This window comes from Lepus europaeus, chromosome 1 (assembly GCF_033115175.1).
Source record: "Lepus europaeus isolate LE1 chromosome 1, mLepTim1.pri, whole genome shotgun sequence".
Taxonomy (NCBI): Eukaryota; Metazoa; Chordata; class Mammalia; order Lagomorpha; family Leporidae; genus Lepus; species Lepus europaeus.
Window position 1 is genome coordinate 17,673,525 of NC_084827.1, and position 20,067 is coordinate 17,693,591.

Consider the following 20,067-nt stretch of genomic DNA (forward strand, 5'->3'; position numbering starts at 1 on the left):
TCGAGTCCCAGCTGCTCCACTTCCGATCCAGCTCCCTGCTAATGCACCTGGGAAAGCAACAGAAGATGATCTGAGTACTTCAGTCCCTGCCACATATGTAGGAGACCTAGATGGAGCTCTTGGCTTCTGGCTTTAGCCTGGCATAGCCCGGGTCGTTGTGGCCATTTGGGACAGTGAACCAGCAGATGGAAGCTCACTTGCTTTCCCTGTCTGTCCCTCTCCTGCTGCTCTGGCTTTTCAAATAAAAAAAAAAAAAAGAGGGGGGCTGTGGCTCATTTGGTTAATCTACCACCTGCAGTGCTGGCATCCTGGGTTCTAGTCCCGGTTGGGGTGCTGGATTCTCTCCCGGTTGCTCCTCTTCCAGTCCAGCTCTCTGCTGTGGCCCAGGAAGGCAGTGGAGGATGGCTCAAGTGCTTGGGCCTTGTACCCGCATGGGAGAGCAGGAGGAAGCACCTGGCTCCTGGCTTCAGATTGGTGCAGTGCGCGGCCGCAGCACGCCGACCGAGCAGCCATTTGGGGGGTGAACCAATGGAAAAGGAAGACCTTTCTCTCCCTCTCTCTCTCTCTCTCACTGTCTAACTCTGCCTGTCCAAAAAAAAAAAAGGGGGGGGGGCGGCGCTGTGGCCTAGCAGGTTAAGCCACTGCCTTGCAGTGCAGGGATCCCATATGGACACTGGTAACCGTCCCGGCTGCTCCACTCCAGATCCAACTCCCTGCTAATGTGCCTGGGAAAGCAGTGGAAGATGGTCCAAGTGCTTGGGCCCCTAGACCCCTAAACTGTTGCAGCCATTTGAAGAGTGAACCAGAGGCTAGAAGACCTCTGTCTCTCCCTCTCTCTCTCTATCTATAACTGCTTTTCAAATAAATAAAATAAACCTTCAAATACATAAATAATAAATCTTTAAAACAAATAAATAAATAGGGCAGGACATTTGTTAAAGCAACTACTTGGTCCTACGCTTCCCCTTCCGAGAAGTGAGATATTAAGCAATGCATCATGCTCAAAACTCACTTCCAGTTAAACAGAGTTACCCTATGGCCAACAATTCTACTAGATATATATGCAAGAAAATTGTAAAACATGTCCACACAGAGACCTGGACACAAATGTGCAGCTAAGACATGGAAACAACCCAGATGTCCACCAGCCAATGAATGGATGAATCAAGTGTGGTCTCTTCATACAATAGACAGTTATTCAGCCATCAAAAGGAATGAAGGGTTGATACATGCTTCAACATAGATGAGTCTTGAAAACATTGTGCTGAAAGAAGCCACAAAGGCCACATGTTGCGTGATTCCATTGATATGAAATATTCACAATGGGCACATCCATAGAAGAATAGGCTGGTGGTTGCTGGGGGCTTTAGCGAGGAGAGATTTGAGAATGACTGCTGATAAGGGAGGGGGTTTCTTTCTGGAGGAGGGACATCTTCTGGAATAAGACAATGGCAATGGTACTTCAAAAAGCTTTTAGAAAATTCAGTTAAAAGAGGTTTTATTTAGGAGCCGGCGCTGTGGCACAGCGGGTTAATGCCCTGGCCTGAAGCGCCGGCATCCCACATGGGCACCGGTTCTAATCCTGGCTGCTCCACTTCCCATCCAGCTCTCCACTATGGCCTAGGATAGCAGTAGAAGATGGCCCAGGTCCTTGGGCCCCTGTACCCACATGGGAGACATGGGGGAAGCTCCTGGCTCCTGGCTTTCAATGGGCACAGCTCCGGCAGTTGCGGCCAATTGAGGAGTGAACCATTGGATGGAAGACTCTCTCTCTCTGCCTTTCCTCTCTCTGTGTAACTCTGACTTTTAAGTAAATATTAAAAAAAAGATGTTTATTTTGATGCGAAAACAATTTAAACCCATGCACTGTTTTTCATTACATATATTTTCCATGTACTTTTGGAAGACCTTTTTGATTATTAATATAGTATTAAAAATCAATGAGTTGTTTTAAAAACAGTTGATTTGTTGGAGTGGGAATTGTGGTGCAGCTGGTTAAGCCACAGCTTATGATATGCCATGTCAGAGTGCCTGGTTTGAGTCTCAGCTGCTCCACTTTCACTCCAGCTTCCTGCTAATGCACGTGGGAAACAGCAGATGGGGGCCCAGGTACTTGAGTCCCTGCCACCCATGTAAGAGACCCACATGGAGTTCTTGGTTCCGGGTTTTGGCTGGCCCAACCCCAGCTATTGCAGGCATTTGAGAAGTGAACCAGCAAGTGAAAAATCAATCAATCAATCTCTCTCTCTCTCTCTCTCTCTCTCTCTCTCTCTGCCATTCTCTGCTACATGGGTGACAGGAGCTCAAGTCCTTGGGCCAGCATCTTCTGCCTTCCCAGGCACATTAGCAGGAACCTGGATCACAAAGGGAGCTCTAGTATGGGATGCAGTTACCCGAAGCAGTGATTTAACCCACAGAGCCACAACACCAACCCCTTCAGAAGCGCTTTATACCTAAAAATAGATAAAAATTGAAAACCTTTTACCCCCTGCTTGGACGAGCCTTCCTCCTGTCTGGAACACTCCCCACTGTAGCACCTTCCTTCTTTTCCTTTACTCCCACCCCAGGGACCCCGTCCCCTGACCCAGCCCCCACCCATGCTTCCTTCTGTCTCACCCCACCACGGTCATTTGCTCATGGATCTTGTGTGTGGCCATCAGCCCCTAACAGAAGGCAGGGATCTCATTGCTCTGTTTGCTGCTGGCTTCCAAATGCTAAGAGCCATGGCCAGCGAGGAGGGGGAACCCTCCACATTTTCTGGGTGAATGAATAAATCATGGGTGTTTGTGGTCAGTGCTCCCAGGCGGCCAGGATGGGAGCAAACACCTTGAACAACGTCTGCAGGGTTTGCTGTTTTACCACATGCTCATTTCCTTTCGCTAATGGTGAAAAGTGAGAAATAAAATAAGGACATTGGCTCAGTGCTTAAGACTTGGGGTGCCTGAATCCCATATGAGAGTGCCTGGCTCCAGTCCAGATTCTCCCCCTTTTGATCCAGCTTCTAGCTGGTGTACGTCCTGGGAGACAGCAGGTGATGGCTCAAGTACTTGGGACCCTGCTATACCTGTGGGAGACTTGGACTGAGTTCCTAGCTCCTGGGTCTGGCCTGACCCACCCTTGGTTGTTGCAGGCGTTGGGTGGGAGTGAACCAACAGATGGAAGATCACTCTGTTTCTGTTTGCAAGTACAAGTGAAAATAAGTACATAAAATTGTTTGAATTATGAAATACAGAAAAGCAAAAAACACTTACACCCAAGGGAGAAGCTGGTAGCATAGAATGGTCAGGCTTCCGGCGTAAGTGGCCAGCCCAGGATTCTGGAGACGAAGCTGCCATGGACTTCCTTTAGGCTTTAAACCCCCGAGGAATAGGGAAATGACACTCAGTTCTGGCTCACGGCACAGCGTGCATACAGGTTAACAAGGAGTCTTACTGAAGTCTTTCATATTGTGCAATAGGGAGTGGGCAGTGAAAACTTTCCACGGCTAAAGGCACAGTCAACAGAGGACTTGGCGGAGGGCAGCACGCATAGGCAGGTGGCCCACGCAGGGGACTCCCTGGCAGGGACACAGGACACTGGCTGCGTGGTCTGCTGCTAGTGGCCTCCCTGAGTCCCCAGCGGGCCTCTCCGGATGCCCAATAGAGATGACAGGAGAGTGTTCGTAGCTGGGGTTCAGACCTGCCCCAAGTCGCCTCTGGGTTGCGTCTGCCTCCCTTTCCACGCCTGGTGCTCTAATACAGCTCTGCCCTGGCCAGTCCGGACAAAAACAACTGATGAGTCACCTGTCCCCTGGGGAATAGAGTGTCCCTTCCAGGAGTTCTGCATTAAAATGTTGCCCACAGGAGAGAAAGAAATGACAATGCTGTTATGGATGGCATTAATAATACTGATGATGACGACGATGGTAGCCGATCAGGGCAGTTAGCATTTATTGAATGTTTACCGAGTGCCAGGGATTCACCGTATTTGGTCCTCCGACAACCCTGTGAGGCAGTTATGATCATAAACAGGTTATAGATGAGAACTGAGGGGCGGGGGACACATGGCAAGTAGCAGAAGAGGGGTTCCAAAGGGCTGTTTCTCACAATCTGTGCTTTCAGGAGTTCCGTCCTAGTGTTCAAAGCAACGCATTTCTAAGGTGAAGGCTTTGACCCTGGAGGGACAGAGCTGGAGAGTCGGAACCACAGCAGCCGAAGCAGCAGTGACACTGACGGCCACGCTCAGCACACAGAAGCCGCCCGGTGTGGGTGTCTCTAGGGAGCAGATCCTGAGTCGGCACCCTGGCCATTAGCAGGGGGTAAGCCGCAGGGCCTCTCCTGGCTGCACTGTTGCTAGAATTCACTGCGACCATGCAAACGGAGTGTTTACAACGCCTCACAGGGATACAGAGGGGGCCTTCACGCACTGGATCTCTTGGTTGGCTCCAAACCCCTACTGGTACTTGACGGGTAACGGACTGGCGTGAAATGGAAGTTTCGAGATCCCATGACTGTTTACAGCCCTTGTCTCTACTGTTGACAAACAGTGGTTTTTTTCTTCATACCATTTGTTGAACTCTCCACTTAGGGTAGAGTTCATCTTAGGAGTATAAAGCAAACTGAAAATAGATCTTCGTAAAAATTGAGAGTGGGAACAGGAGAGAGAGAGGAGGGAATGGGGACAGGAGGGAGGGTAGGATGAAAAGTATCACTGTGTTCCTAAATCCATATATGTGAAATTTGTATACCTTAAATAACTTAAAAAAAAAAAAAAACCCTACTAAGTATTAGAACACTGGAATTCATTTCTGGTTTCCCAGATAACAGAAGTGCTCCTTTCCTGGATTTTATAATGGAGTTGTTGATCCATCTTCTGTAGGATTTTTTATGAAAAGGTGACTATAGTATATCAGATAAAGCTGTTGCCTGTGACCCCCTGCATCCCATGTGGGTGCCGGTTCAAGTCCCAGCTGCTCTACTTCCCATCCAGCTCCGTGTTAATGGCCTGGGAAAAGCAGCAGAAGATGGCCCAAGAGCTTAGGCCCCTGCACCTGTGTGCAAGACCCAGCTGAAGCTCCTAGCTCTTGCCTTTGGCCTGGCCATCCAGAAAGTGAACCAGTAGATGGAAGAGCTCTCTCTCTCTCTCTCTGTCTCTTCCTCTCCCTCTGTAACTCTGGCTCTCAAAATAAATAAATACTTTTTATTAAAAAAAAAAAGGTGACATCATAGGATTTTGGAGGTCTGTACCCCAAATCCTGTTTCTCCTACACAACAATTATTTCTGTTTTTGCATCCTGCCTTCCAGTTTTGCACATTCTGAGGAGCTACACGAGGAGGACCTGTGCCGAGTCAGACTAGGGCCCTCGTCAGCGGTCGTGAAATATGTCTATGACTTCCATACAGGTGCATATGGCCTCTTGGCACTGATTTTCCATAATAGAAAATGGAGGGGTCAAAGCTAACGACCTTGAAGGTGCCTTGAGCACTAAGGGTCTAATGCTTTTGTCGATGGACTACTTTTATTGGCTCGCAGTTTTCATAGGGAATGGTACACGTGAGGTGCACGTGAAACAATGTCCGCAGAGTTAGCTGATTTACTAAAGAATTCTGGGAAATAAAGTTTCCCACACAATGAGTTCTGCAAAGGTAAGCCTACAATACACAACCCCAGGAATTTCCAAGGTAGCTACCAAAATTACCAAAATCTAGGAAACTAATATGTTTTTTTAAAAAAAGATTTATTTATTTCATTTGAAAGGCAGAGTTGAGAGAGAGAGAATCGATCTTCCATCTGCTTTATCCCCCCATAAATGGCTACAATGGCCAGGGCTGGGCCAGCCTGAAGCCAGGAGCCAGGAGCCAGGAGCCTCTTCCGGTCTCCCACATGGGTGCAGGATCAAAGACTCAGGCTGTCCTCTGCTGCTTTCCCAGGCCATTATCAGGGAGCTGGATAGGAAGTGGAGCAGCCGGAACTCCTAACTGGTACCCATATGGGATGCCAGCATTACCCACTACACCAGGGTGCCGGCCCCAAAAATCCATATCTTAATACATGCATGATATGTATGTTTACAACTAAGGCATTTATAATACCAAACATCAATTACAGGTACTACATTAGATTTGATGAGGCCATTTAATCTTGGATGATATACAATTATGAATTCCTATTTAAATATGAAAATGTACTATCAATGTAGTTTTTCCATAAGGTATTAATACTTTTTAAATCTTCCTATAAGAAAAATCGAGGAGGAGAGAAGAGGAAGTGTGATAGCAGTTCTACCTGACATACCAGATTGACAGAAACGTGTCCACGTAATTTCTAACACGTCTCTAAGGATCAACATGGTCACCCTGCCATCTGGCCTGATATCACGTTTGCAAGACAATTTGACAATACTCATGAAGAGCTCACAGATGTTCCTACCCTGTTGGAATTTATACTAAGGAGAAAATAATAAGTACACAAACGCTTTGTCACGGAATTATACATAAGTATTCAGAATTGGAAGCAAAAGCAATCTAAATGATCAGAAATAGAAGACTAGCTAAATAACTCATGTTACATGTCTATTAAGTGTGTACATTCATATTTGAAATATATATGTTTATATATATAAATATATATATGTTTATATATATATAAATATATATGTTTATATATATTTGAGTATAAATATCTTTCCTTCTGTAGCCAGATTATTATAATGTAGATACCAGGGTGTACATTGCTATTGACTTGTACTTTTTGGTGAATGGAGGAGCCACAGAATACATCTCATTCATGTACAGCATCAGGTTGTATCAGTAACTTCCAGGGGTGGACACTGGGGCACAGTGGGTTAAGCTGTTACTTATAATCCCTCACCCCATATCCGAGTGCCAGTTCTAGTCCTGGCTTCCCCACACTGCTGATCCTGCTTCGTGCCAGTGTGTCTGGGAGGCAGCATGCGATGGTCCAGGTGCTTGGGTTCCCGCCACCCATGTGGGAGACCCAGATAAGAGTTCTTGGAGGCTGGGTTCAGCTTGGCCTGACCCTGGTTGATGGTAGGCAGTTTGGGAGTAAACGAGCAAATGGAAGATTTCTCCCTCTGTCTCTGTCACTCTGCCTCTCAAATTAATAAATACATCTTTTTTAAAAGACTCAAGTCAAATTCAGGATGACGGGGTTTGTATTTATGTCTGCCTTCTCTTCCAAGCTGAGAATCTTGATTCTCAAGGGCACCAAGCCTGGTAGACTACCCCATTAGATGACAACCAGCTGCGTGTCTCGTAATACCAGAACGGCAATGTCAGCACTTCCCCAATGACAGGATGACAAAGACTGTTTGAAAGTGTTTTTGCTGTTCCTTTACTTTTTATTTGTTGAAAGGAAGAGAGAGAGAGAGAGAGAGAGAGAGGCAGAGAGGGAGAGAGAAAGGACTGCCAGCAACAGCTGGGGCGGGGTCAGGCTGAAGCCAGGAGCCCAGAACTCAGTCTGGGTCTCCTATGGGAGCAGCAAGGACCCAGCGGTCTGAGCCATCACCTGCAACCTCCCAGGCTGCCCATCAGCAAGAAGCTGGACTCTGGCGCAGAGCCAGGACCCAAGCTCAAACACAGATGATGTCTTCACTGCTGTGCCAAACGCCTGTTCTGAAGTCCTCTTGTCTGTAAGATAGATCTGATTAGAACTATGCAGTCAAACCAGCCACCTGAAATAGTTCTCTGGAGGCTGGCACTGGTTTACTTCTCAAATGCCCACAGTTGGCCAGCTGGGCCAGGCACAAGACAGGAGCTGGGAATTCAATTCAGGACCCCAACTACTTGAGCCATCACCTCTGCCTCCCAGGGTCCGCATTAGCAGGAAGCTGGAATTGGAAACGGAGCCAGACCTTGACGTGGGACCCAGGTACCCCAACCACCATCATAGCAACTAGACCGAACACCCATGCCTAATATTGTACCTTTGAAACACAACTGAGCAAGGCTAATTACTTGGACATTTAGTTCTGAGTGGGTACAGCTAATAGTTTATGAAAATACAGCTCTGAACCCTGAGCTTTGGAAATTCTGTCATTTGATGTAATAGGGTCGTGTTAAATGTATAGCTCAGGAAGAAGCTGCTAATTTTCTTATGTAACACAAAAGCAACTGATTCAGTTGAAACAAACTTTCCCCTGCAAAGTTACCTTTGTGATGAAATCCAGCACCTCATGTTTCAGTCCAAATAACTCGTAGATGGAAAGAAGTGTCGGAGCAAATTGTCTTTTAAGTTTACTGAAGTGTTGGTGCCTGTGAACTTGGGAGACTCCTTCCACGGTGAAGGGGGCCAGAGGGCGTGCATCCCCTCCCCGCTTTCTGGTACGCAGGGAGAGCACCAGCTATCACAGTGAGTCACTCCCTTCCTATCCCTGAAATGAACGTGAGGACACAGCAAGGTGCCACTCAGGAAAAGGACAGGGAGTGGTCATTTCTGGCGCTGTGGTGCAGTGGGTTAACGCCCTGGCCTGCAGTGCCGCCACCCCATATGGGCGCTGGTTCGAGTCCTGGCTGCTCCACTTCCCATCCAGCTCTCTGCTATGGCCTGGGAAAGCAGTAGAAGATGGCCCAGGTCCTTGGGCCCCTGCACCCACATGGGAGATCCAGAAGAAGCTCCTGGCTCCTGGCTCCTGGCTCCTGGCTCCTGGCTTCGGATTGGCACAGCTCCGGCTGTTACACCCTTGGGGAGTGAACCATCAGATGGAAGACCTCTCTCTCTCTCTCTCTCTCTCTCTCTTTTTCTTTCTTTCTGCCTTTCCATTCTCTGTGTAACTCTGACTTTCAAATAAATAAATGAATCTTAAAAAAAAAAAAAGAAAAAAGAAAAAACCCTGAAGGCCCAGGGCTGGCATTGGTAGAGTAGCAGGTTAAAGCCTCTGCCTGCTATGCTGGTATCCCAAATGGGCACTAGTTTAAAAAAAAATTAGTTAATGTGAAGCACAGCATGGCTGGTCACTCAATAATGAAAAAAAGATTCCTATAAGATCATGAAAAGATTTTTAAAAGCAACTTAAAAAACAAGTATATTTTATAAGCATCTGGGCCAGTGCCGTGGCACAGCAGGTTAAAGTCCTGGCCTGAAGCGCCGGCATCCCATATGGGCGCCAGTTCTAGTCCCAGCTGCTCTTCTTCCGATCCAGTTCTCCGCTATGGTCTGGGAAAGCAGTAGAAGATGGCCCAAGTCCTTGGGCCCCTACAGCCATGTAGGAGATCTGGAAGAAGCTCCTGGCTTCGGATTGGCACAGCTCGGGCCATTGCAGCTATCTGGGGAGTGAACCAGCGGATGGAAGACTTCTCTCTCTGTCTCTACCTCTCTCTGTAACTCTGTCTTTAAAAAAAAAAAAAAAAAGCATCTATCATCTGAATGTTCTATGATCAGATAACCGTCACTTCAATATTTTGAAATAAAGTCATTTTATTCATCTGATTCTTATGTTAACATACATCATTTTCTCCTAAATAAGCTATAGTTGGCTCCTGTTATGAAATATGTTAGCAGATTATCACTGAAGTAGCTTTTTGTAATTTTGTTGAGGATTTAGTAGTAAAAACACAGATAGACGCACTTAATCCATTTAGAAGTGAACCTTGCTGGTGTCACAAATGGCCAGAGGCGGATACATTTGGGTCCATTTGCCTGATTGAGTTTCCATGGAATATTACACGCTTCCCATAAATTCAGTGGACGCTTGCAAGTATGTTGCAGGCTTTGTGCTAACTATTGTCATATATAATAGCAATTATTTGAGAAAACAGCCCTGGGTAGCAGTTATTTCAGGTGAAGCCGTGTGCTGAAGGTTACACAGTAAGCAGGTCCCTCCAGCTCTCCCGTTTCTGTTTGAAGTTATGAGCAATGGTCACAAGAGCATTGCTAGCCGCCCTTGCTGCCTGTGCTAGCCTTGCACCACACGGGTGACTTCCAAACATATTGCAATCACGGAGCACGGCGCCTCCCCTCCCTCCGGGGAGTCCTGTGGGGGACTGCCCAGCTGAGCCAGGGCGCCCAGGGGGAGCCTGCTCTGATGCGGAAACCAGCCAGAGGAGGCAAGGAGTGCAGAGAGAGGCACGCTGCTCTCCACCGCCGCGGAGCTGCGCCGGCCTCGGCCCTTTCACAAACAAGCAGGTGCAGACACCAGCAAGGCTGGGGACAGGCAGGATCTCGCGCTGACGACCTCAAACCAAAGGTCAACCCGAGAGAATGATTCTTGACATACTTCCACCAAGGGTCACTTGTTTCATCGCGAAGGACCCAAGGCTAGAAATAAAAGACCTCTGCTTTAGGAAATTATATGGTTGGAACTCTGTGAGTTCTAATTAGACGGACATCCCAGACGCCAGCAGAGCCCTGCTATTCATTTACTCTCAGTTTCATGAAAAACGGTTTTTTGTTTGGGATGTGGTTTTTAAAAGCAATTTACCTTCAGGCTTAGCTAAAGAATGAAATATATAGGGCGGGCATTAAGGCTCAGCTTCTTGGGACATCCACTTCCCATATCAGAGCGCCTGGGGCTAAGTCCCACCTCAGTTTCCCAGGCAGCTGCCTGCTAACACACAGCATGGGAGAGCAAGCGAAGGCTCAAGTGCTTGGGCCCCTGCCACCCATACGGGAGACCCGGATAGAGTTCCTGGTTCCTTGATGCCAGCCTGGCCCAGCCCTGGCTATTGTGGGCATTTGGGGAGTGAATTAGCAAAGGGGAGGTCTCTCTCTCGCTGTAGCTCTCTCTCTTTCTCTCTGTTTTTCAAATACATAGAAATAAACAAGCTTTAAAAAAGAATGGAATATGTGAGAAAAGAATTTTCCAACTTTTTTTGACTCAGTGATAAAGAAAAATAAGTTTATAAGTATATGGCTACTTGATAACAAAAATAATTGGTCTAGGAAACTTGAAGTGCTAAATGCAATTATGAATTTCATACGTAATTTTCAAAACATGCCCTGGTGGTGGCTATTAACACATTAGAATCCTCCTGCCATGCACTGTCTAGGCCCCACGTTAACTACTGCTGCAAGGTTGCTCTGGAGCTACAAAGAGGAACATTCTATTTGTAGAGGCACAGAAGCAGGTCACACAACGTCTTATAAGTGGACTTGAACTACAGGATATTAGAAATAGACAGGAGCAGCAGAAATAAAGCTTGACTCAACTAACTCTCCTACCGCCATCAGAACAAACGTTTCCAGGGAACCGAAGCCAGGAAAATAGAAATCCATACACAGAAAGGCCAAGTCCATCAGGCGCATCCACGAAGTCACCACAAACGACCAAACAAAACGCTCAAAACCAAACAAAACCCAAAAGCCCACCTGCTTTGGGGGAGGCAGTGAGAAGGACATTCACCTCTGCTGACCACAGAAATTCCAGCCTCCAGCTGATCTGAAAATTCCTAAATCTCCAAAAGTTATGGGAGATGAATATCTCAAAACACAATAGCTTTGATCTCACAGGTCAAGGCCACCGTAGCCTAAGTAGTAATTGTTGAGAAAGGGGACATCGACTACATTCATTTTTAATAAACGATTCTCTCGCAGTCAGATTTGACACACAGCTCACTCTTGCGAAAGCACAATAAGACTGGGTTGAATTATCTTTCAATCCAAGAATTTTTATTATGGAGAGAAAGCTGGGATACCACTCTTTTTCTTTATCTCCATTCTTGCTAATATACAAGGTGCTGAATTTAGCTTCTTTCTTATCACTTTACATCTTTTCTTCCTTTTAGAAAAAACCAACTAGATCTCAAACGGCTACAGGGTAAGTGTTGGTGGTAAATTCTCCTGGGTAAAAAAAATCGTAGTCCCTTGAGCCAAGACTGCCAACCTGGCGAACAACAGGCCACCTTCTGGCTGCTCTGACAAACCGTACACACCTAAACCAGAATCTAAAACATACCACCGTCCTCGTCAGCAGCTGTGTTATGAACAATCTGGATCTCACCATCCATCTCCCAAACACCGTGAGTGCATGCGCTGTACCACCCTCCTGCGAACTCATCACCATTTCTTCTCCTTTGATGCAATGTCTGATAGAGAGCAAGTCCATGTAAATGAAGTCTGAACTTGGAGTCTCAGCCGAGTGTGAGTTTCTGGTCTTTAGGAGATCGGTCACAGCGTTCGGTGCCAGGGTAAGTGCGCAGCTGCTAACACCGGACTGGGCAGGTGCCAGCCTGGTTTTCCACTTTCTACCTCTGTGACTGTATGCACGTTATCTAAATCTTGTATCTTAGTTTTGTTATCTGTAAAATGGCAATGGTATCGATAACTACCGCATGGAAGTGTTGTGGGGATTAAACTCCTAAAGGTATTTGCGATAGAACCACAGTTAACATAAACTCTCAGTAAAAGCTGACAATTATGATCAGCAGTTACAATGACCTTGAGGCTGTCGTTTAACCTTCAGGAGCTTCTATTTCATCTTCTGGACGAGAACAGATCACAATCTCCCATGGTCTTTAGGGAGCTAGGATAAGCTCAAATAACAACATATGCAGAAGCTATTTTTAAAGCATAGTCGAGGATTAGACAACTCTTTCAACCAAGTAGAATTAGTTTCTTTCTGCTCTGTGCATCCACAGTACTTAAAACGCGCACACACATGCACTCCCTCCTTGCAGCGCTGAGAACAGCGTAGCAAGAAGATCAGCTTACCTGTCCGTGTACCCCACTGCCAGTGCATCTCCGATTCAGCTCTGTATCCTCAGCATGTCGGACATACCTGGCACAGGACAGGCACTCCGTAAATATTTGTTTAAATGAACATTATGCAAACAGTTGAGCAGGAATGCTCAGGCCCTGGCCAGGACGCGTGGATTATCCCTTTTTGCCAAGTGTCCTCTTACAGCACCCAGAAATGTGCTTGTTTTCCTTCAGGCGCAATTTATTGAGAGTCTGTCATTTCAGATGCAGGCAATCACATGGGGTTGCATTTGCTCACTCCTCTCACTTTATAAATACTTACTGAGCACCAGTGGGAGCCAGGTCCTAACCCGAGCTCTATCTTTTGCACCACAAGGGGCAAATGTCTAGACTGATTTATCCCTTGCAAACTAGAAGGAGAAGGGACATACTGGCCAAAGAATCGTCTACCCCTTGAGATAATAAACTCCTTGGGTTGATTGCTCTATTGGAGTGATAGACTCTCGGCGTGGAAAAGAGTCACTTTCTAAAATAAAGAATAATTACAGATTAACAATGACAGCCAGAGATCCGACTGCCTGCATTCAAATTCCAGTTCAGCCTTGCACCATGGTGTAAGACTTTGGATGGGTTACCTCGTCCTTCTAAGCCCCATCCCTCTCTTCTGTAAAGTGGAGCTGTAGTCGGATGGATGTGAACATTAGAAATGCCAGTCATCTACTCCAGGGCTCTCCACCACGGCAAGCATACCATGTGTGTTTGCTGCTAGAATGCAGCCTACTCCCCTCACTCCCTCATCCCGGTGCTGTGTCACAGACAGACCTAGCAAAACCAGGGAACAGCCACAGCACCAGAACCAGCGAATCTACTACCTCCAGTGGTTGTCCACTTGGTTGCTAGGCAAATCTAGCTGCTGATACATTCCAGTTGGCTCAGATAAACACGCCTCCCCCTCTCCTCCCAGACCCCAGCCTGTCCTCAGGTCTCTCCTCTGTAGGATCAGCTCCTGAACTTCAAAAGGAAGCTACACACGCTGGTTCTCACTCTCCCCCTCACACACCTACACACAACCTTAGGTCCTTTGGTTGTCTCTGAATCACACTATTTACCATGTCCTTTATCATCCTTGTCACTCTTGTGTTTATCAGCGTCTCTGAAGGTCTGACTCCCGGAATTCCAGAGAACAAATGTGGTCTGACCACCAGTGAGAACGAGACAACCAGTCCCCTTCTAGAACGCGGTATTTCTATTAATACAACAAAAGACTGGGGTTTTTTTGTTTTTTTTTTTCCTTTGGAAGCTGCATCACACTGGGTTGACTCATCCTCTCCTTACAATCAACAGGAGACTCTAAATCTTCCTGACGCGCAGAGTTGTAAGCCATCCCGCCTCCGCCCTGTGCTTGTGTAATTGAATTTTGGGATCTCTGTGTACTTTATATGTGTACCCATTAAACTTTATATTGTTAGATATGATTCATTACTGCATTTTGTCGAGGTTTTGGAGGAGGGAGAGCCGAGTGCGTCTTCCAAACTACTTGCAATCCTTTCCAGCTGTGTGTCCTCTGTAAATGTGTCCCGCGCGCCCACCAATGCCAACATCTTAGCCGTCCACTGAAGTGTTGAGCAGGACAGGGCTCAAACCAGACCCAGCACCAGATCCCCTGAGACCTGGTGGGCATCGGCCTCTGTGAAAAACAGACAGGGACAAGCCATTTGGCACAGAGGTTGGGCTGCTGCTCCGGTCACCCAAAACCTAGGTCAGAGTGCTTGGTTCAAATCCCGGTTCCTCTGCTTTCTTTTTTTTTTTTTTTTTTTTTTGACAGGCAGAGTGGACAGTGAGAGAGAGAGACAGAGAGAAAGGTCTTCCTTTTTGCCGTTGGTTCACCCTCCAATGGCCGCCGCGGTAGGCGCGCTGCGGCCGGCGCACCACGCTGATACGATGGCTGGAGCCAGGTGCTTCTCCTGGTCTCCCATGGGGTGCAGGGCCCAAGGACCTGGGCCATCCTCCACTGCACTCCCTGGCCACAGCAGAGAGCTGGCCTGGAAGAGGGGCAACCGGGACAGGATCGGTGCCCCGACCGGGACTAGAACCCGGTGTGCCGGCGCCGCAAGGCGGAGGATTAGCCTAGTGAGCCGCGGCGCCGGCCTTTTTTTTTTTTTTTTCCGGTTCCTCTGCTTTCCATCCAGCTTCCTGCCAATGGGCATCCTTGGAGAAAGCAGTGTTGGATCAAGTCTCTGGGTCCCTGCACCCACCTAGGAGACCTGGATGGAGTTCTGGGCTCTGGACGCTGGCCTGGCCCAGCCCTGCCCGTGGAGGGCATTTGAGGGGACAAGATATTTCTCTCGGTCATTCTGCCTTTTTAAATAAAATGAAAAATAAATAAAGTTTAAAAATTTTAAAACAGACAACTTTAAAAGACATCATTCTGGGGACTGGCACTGTGGCACAGTGGATAATGCTGTTGCCTGCGTCACCAGTGTCCCGTATCAGGGCACCAGTTCAAGTCCCAGCTGCTCCGATGCAGATCCAGCATCCTGCTCATGCAACCTGCAGAAGCAGCAGAAGATGGCCCAAGTGCTTGGGCCCCTGCCACTCACGGCAGAGATCCGAATGGAGTTACAGGCTCCTGGCCTTGGCTTGGCTCAGCCCTGGCTGTTGTGGTCAAGTTCCTGGCTTCTGGTGTTGGCCTGGCCCATTCCTGGCTGTTGCAGCCATTTGAGGAGTGAGCCAACAGAAGAAAAATCTCTCTCTCTCTCCCCCACTCTGTTATTTAAATAAATAAATAAATACATTTTTTAAAAAAACAAAGACATCATTCATTCAATCAACAAATTGTTTTAAAGATTTATTTATTTGAAAGTCAGAGTTACAGAGCAGGGGAGAGAGAGAGAGACAGACAGAGAGAGATCTTCCATCTGCTGGTTCACTCCCTAGATGACTGCAATGGCCAGGACTGAGCCAGGCCGAGGCCAGGAGCCATGAGTTTCTTTGGGTCTCCCACATGAGTGGCAGGAGCCCAAGCACCTGGCCATCCTCTACTGCTTTTCTCAGGCCATTAGCAGGGAGCTGGATCAGAAGTGGAGAAGCAGTGGCCAGCATTGTATTGTAGCCAGTAAAAGCGACTACTCTGAAATGCTGGCATCCCATATGGGCACTGGGTCATGTCCTGGCTGCTCCACTTCCCATCTAGCTCTGTGCTAATGGCCGAAGAAAAGCAGCAGAAGGTGGCCCAGATGGGTGGGCCCCTGCCACCCATGTGGGAGACCTAAAGAAATCCTGACTCCTGGCTTTGGCCTGGCCCAGCTCCAGCTGTTGCAGCCACCTGGGAGAGTGAACCAGCAGATGGAAGATCTCTCTCTCTCCCTCTTCCTCTCTCTCTTTAACTCTGACTTTCAAATAAATAAATAAATATAAAAAAAAAGAAAAAAAAAAGGGAAGAAAGAAAGAGGAGCCACCAGGACTCGAACTGGCGTCCATGTGGGATGTCAGAGTCACAGGAGGCAGTTTTTACCCACCACGCCACAATGCCAGCCCCAATCACCAAATATTTATTGAGTGTCTTCCATGTACCAGTTACCATTTCATGTGCCAAGCATACAAGTATGGCGCTGACCAAAACGAGCACCCTGCCCTCAGGAAGCTTACAGTCTCCCAGGGGTATCAGACAATGAACACGGAGAAAGGGAGCAGATGACACTAAGTGTTACGAACAGCAAACGGTGAGAGACAAGGAAGTGCGAGTGTGGGGATGGACGCGAGGGCTGTGTGCCGGCCGTGGGGCTCAGGCAGGGCTGCGGGGAAGCCGGACTGCTCTGCTCACGTCCTGCAGTCTCCCTGTGCACCTGACCCGAAGAGGTGTACCCAAGAGGACAGCCAGTCTTCCTGGTTTCTCAGAGCCCCCTTTCTCTATGTGGGATCCAACAAAAGAAAAAAAAATCAGTAGAACAATGAGGAAGAATTTGATTAGTCGTGAAGCAAAAAAGAAAACTCTGAAAGGCATAAATCCTAAGGAGACTTTGTAATGTTTCTTTTTTTTTTTTTTTCTTGACAGGCAGAGTGGACAATGAGAGAGAGAGAGACAGGGAGAAAGGTCTTCCTTTGCTGTTGGTTCACCCTCCAATGGCCGCTGTGGCCGGCACATCTCGCTGATCCAAAGCCAGGAGCCAGGTGCTTCTCCTGGTCTCCCATGCGGGTGCAGGGCCCAAGGACTTGGGCCATCCTCCACTGTCTTCCCGGGCCATAGCAGAGAGCTGGCCTGGAAGTGGGGCAACCGGAATAGAATCCGGCACCCCAACTGGGACTAGAACCCGGTGTGCCGGCGCCACAAGATGGAGGATTAGCCGCGGCGCCGGCCACTTTGTAATGTTTCTTTACATGCATAAGATACTCACATATTCTGACAACAATGAGTCCCACCCTAGTAACATCTCATGACAAAGATCCCACAGAGGAAAATTTTAAAATGATTGCAGCATACGGCAACAAAATAATAGAGGAAAGAATTGAAAAGCTGGGGCTGGTGCAGTGGCATAGCAGGTTAAGGCGATGCCTGCAATCCCATCATCCCACATGAGTGTCGTGAGTCCCAGCTGCTCCACTTCTGATCCAGCTCCCTACTAATGTGCCTGGGAAAGCAGCAGAAGATGGCCCAAGTATTTGGGTCTTTGCCACCTATGCTGAAGACCTGGATGGAGCTCTAGGCTCCTGGCTTTGGCCTGGCCCGGCTCCAGCCTTTGCAGCCCCTTGGGCAATGAACCAGTGAGTGGAAGACCTTGTTCTCTCTCTCGCTCCCTCCCTCTCAGTCACTCTATCTTTCAAATAAATAAATCTTGGAAAGAAAAAAAAAAAAGGAATGAAAATCTAACATGTACCTAATTCCAATCCCCGTGTTGGCAAGCGTGGAGTAGGTTATGAGTCCAGTGGTTTACAGAGAACCAGGAGGAGGGAAGGCGTGGGTCACCCCAAAACCCAGCTCAGAAAGTCAGATACTGAACTCTGGAAAAGGAGCCCGAAGAGGAGAGAGTGGAAATCCACCTCTCTCGATCATCCTCTGCCCATGATTCTAAGTGTTGATAAATTCTTCTACATAATTTCCTCCAACCCCTCTGAAATTACAGGGTCCTGATAAAACTTCTCTCAGTAAAACCCGAATCGCATCCTGTAATTAAAGATGGCCTTCATGTCCTCACAATGATACTTCTGATGTTAACATCTGTTCATTCACTGAGCATCCATTGTGTGCCCAATACTTGGTTGGTGACAGCAAGGAAAGGTTAACATCATGCATATGGTCCCTGCTGACCGGGACCTCACAGCAGAGGGCTGTGAGAAATAGGAAGGCCAGCTCTGAGAAGGCAGTGTGTCATGGAGAAAAGAGTTCTGAAAGTCGAGGAGGGAGACTTGAAAGTTAGTGGCTTCAGTGATGGGAGTCAGACAAACAAGGAGGAGTGGGTGGCTTTGGGTGCAGCAGTAAAGGTTAAGTGTCCACTTGGGATGCCCACAGCTCATACTGGTGAGTCCTGCTCTCCTTTCAGTCCCAGTTAATGCACACCCCGGGAGACAGCAGGTGGTGACCCAAGTTCTTGGTCTCTGCCACCCATGTGGGAGACCTGGGCTGAGTTCTGTACTCCTGGTTATGGCCTGGCCCAGCCTGGCTATTGTAGGTATTGGGGGAGTGAACCAGTAGATCAAAGATCTGTCCCTGTCTGTCTCGCTGACTCTTTCTCTTTAAAATAAAATGAAAATAAATAACAAAAATAAGAGGAGACAAGGTTGCTTAGGGTGGAGGGCATAGCATCGCAGGTTTTGGAAGTATCAGATTATTATGTCTGCTGAATATTTAAACACTGAACGTAAAACTAAGGCAGAGGGTCCTAGCCAGGGTGGTCAGAGATGACCGCTAGAAGTCTGCAAGACCACATGATGCAGAAATCTATACGCCATGCTCCAGGGGAGACAGAAGCAATGGAAAATCGCAATTGATTAAATGCCGGAGGTTTGAAGAGGGACAAGTCATGACTCAGGATCTGATTGACAGCTTGGAAGATGAGGTGGACAGTGACGTCACTCACCAAGACCACACAAACATGAACGCAACACTGAGGACAGTGGGGCAGAAGGCGACGCGGTCAGCCTGGGACTGGTTTGTTTTGTGTGGCTGGGGGAGCTCAGTGGAAGAGGGGTACACAGGTTTAGGAGTCATCAGTACGTGCCAGGCAAGAACAGAAGTGACAGGGATGGATGGCACACCCTGGGAGAGAGGGTCAGGAAGAAGAAAAGGGGCTGGGGAGACAGAGGTAAACAACCAAGCTTCCCCCAGGACCCCTGACAGAGTGCGAAGGAGCAGCCAGGGAGCTGGGAGGAACAGTCACAGTGTGAGAGGCATGGTCGGACAATGGAAAAGCACGTTCCAGTAGACGGTCTCAACAACAGCAAGTGCTCTCAAGAGAACAGGCAGAAAAAAGGCCAAGAGGCACCCACAGGGTGAGCACCAAGGAGGTGCTGGGCCAGTCTGGCAAGGAGCAGGCTCTGTGGAGTCAGAAGGCAGCTCAGGGGCAGGCTGTGGTGCAATGGACTAAGTTGCCATACAGAATTCTGGCGTTGCATACCCTAGTGCTGGTCCGAGTCCCAGCTGCTCTGCTTCAGATCCAGCTCCCTGCTAGTGTGCCTGGGAAAACAGTGGGAGATGGCCCAAGTGCGTGGGCCCCTGCCCTCCAGGTGGGAGATTCAGATGGAGTTCCTGGCTCCTGGATTTGGCCTAATATAGCCTAGGCTATATTACTATATATATAAAATATATAGTATTATATATTATACAATATATTACATATAAATATATAATATATAAATATACAATATAAGTATATATAATATATAGTTATATAATATATTACTGTATTATATCACTGAAGTGAACCAGTGGGTGGAAGACTTCTGTCTCTTTCTCTTTCTCTCCCACCCCTCTTCAAATAGTAAGTCGATCTTAAAAAAAAAAAGTCAAATCACAATGAGGTGAGGAGTAAACAGAACCAGAGAATGTTGGATAGCTATTTAAAAAAATTTGGAGGCCGGCGCTGTGGCATAGTGGGTAAAGCCACTGCTTGCAGTGCTAGCATCCCATATGGGTGCTGGTTGCACTCCCAGCTGCTCCACTTCCAATCCAGCTCCCTGCTATGGCCTGGAGAAGCAGAAGAAGATGGCCCAAGTTCTTGGGCCCCTGCACCCATGTGGGAGACCTGGAAGAAGCTCCTGGCTCCTGGCTTCAGGCTGGCCCAGCCCCAGCCATTGTGGCTATTTGGGGAGTGAACCAGTAGATGGAAGACCTCTCTCTCTCTCTCTCTCTCTCTCTCTCTCTCTCTCTCTCTCTGTGTGTGTGTCTGTAGCTCTGCCTTTCAAATAAATAAATAAATCTTAAAAATAAAAAAGTTTGCC

At 47.7% G+C, this 20,067-nt stretch overlaps 1 protein-coding gene across 1 annotated transcript in view; it reads right to left on the reverse strand.

Moving 5' to 3' along the window:
- Positions 1–20,067, reverse strand: part of MKLN1 (muskelin 1) — a 361,241-nt gene that overhangs the window by 314,720 nt on the left and 26,454 nt on the right. Inside the window, exon 2 of the mRNA XM_062199265.1 lies at positions 12,646–12,712. The gene's annotated coding sequence lies outside the window, so the exon portion shown is untranslated. The remainder of the gene's footprint in view (positions 1–12,645; positions 12,713–20,067) is intronic.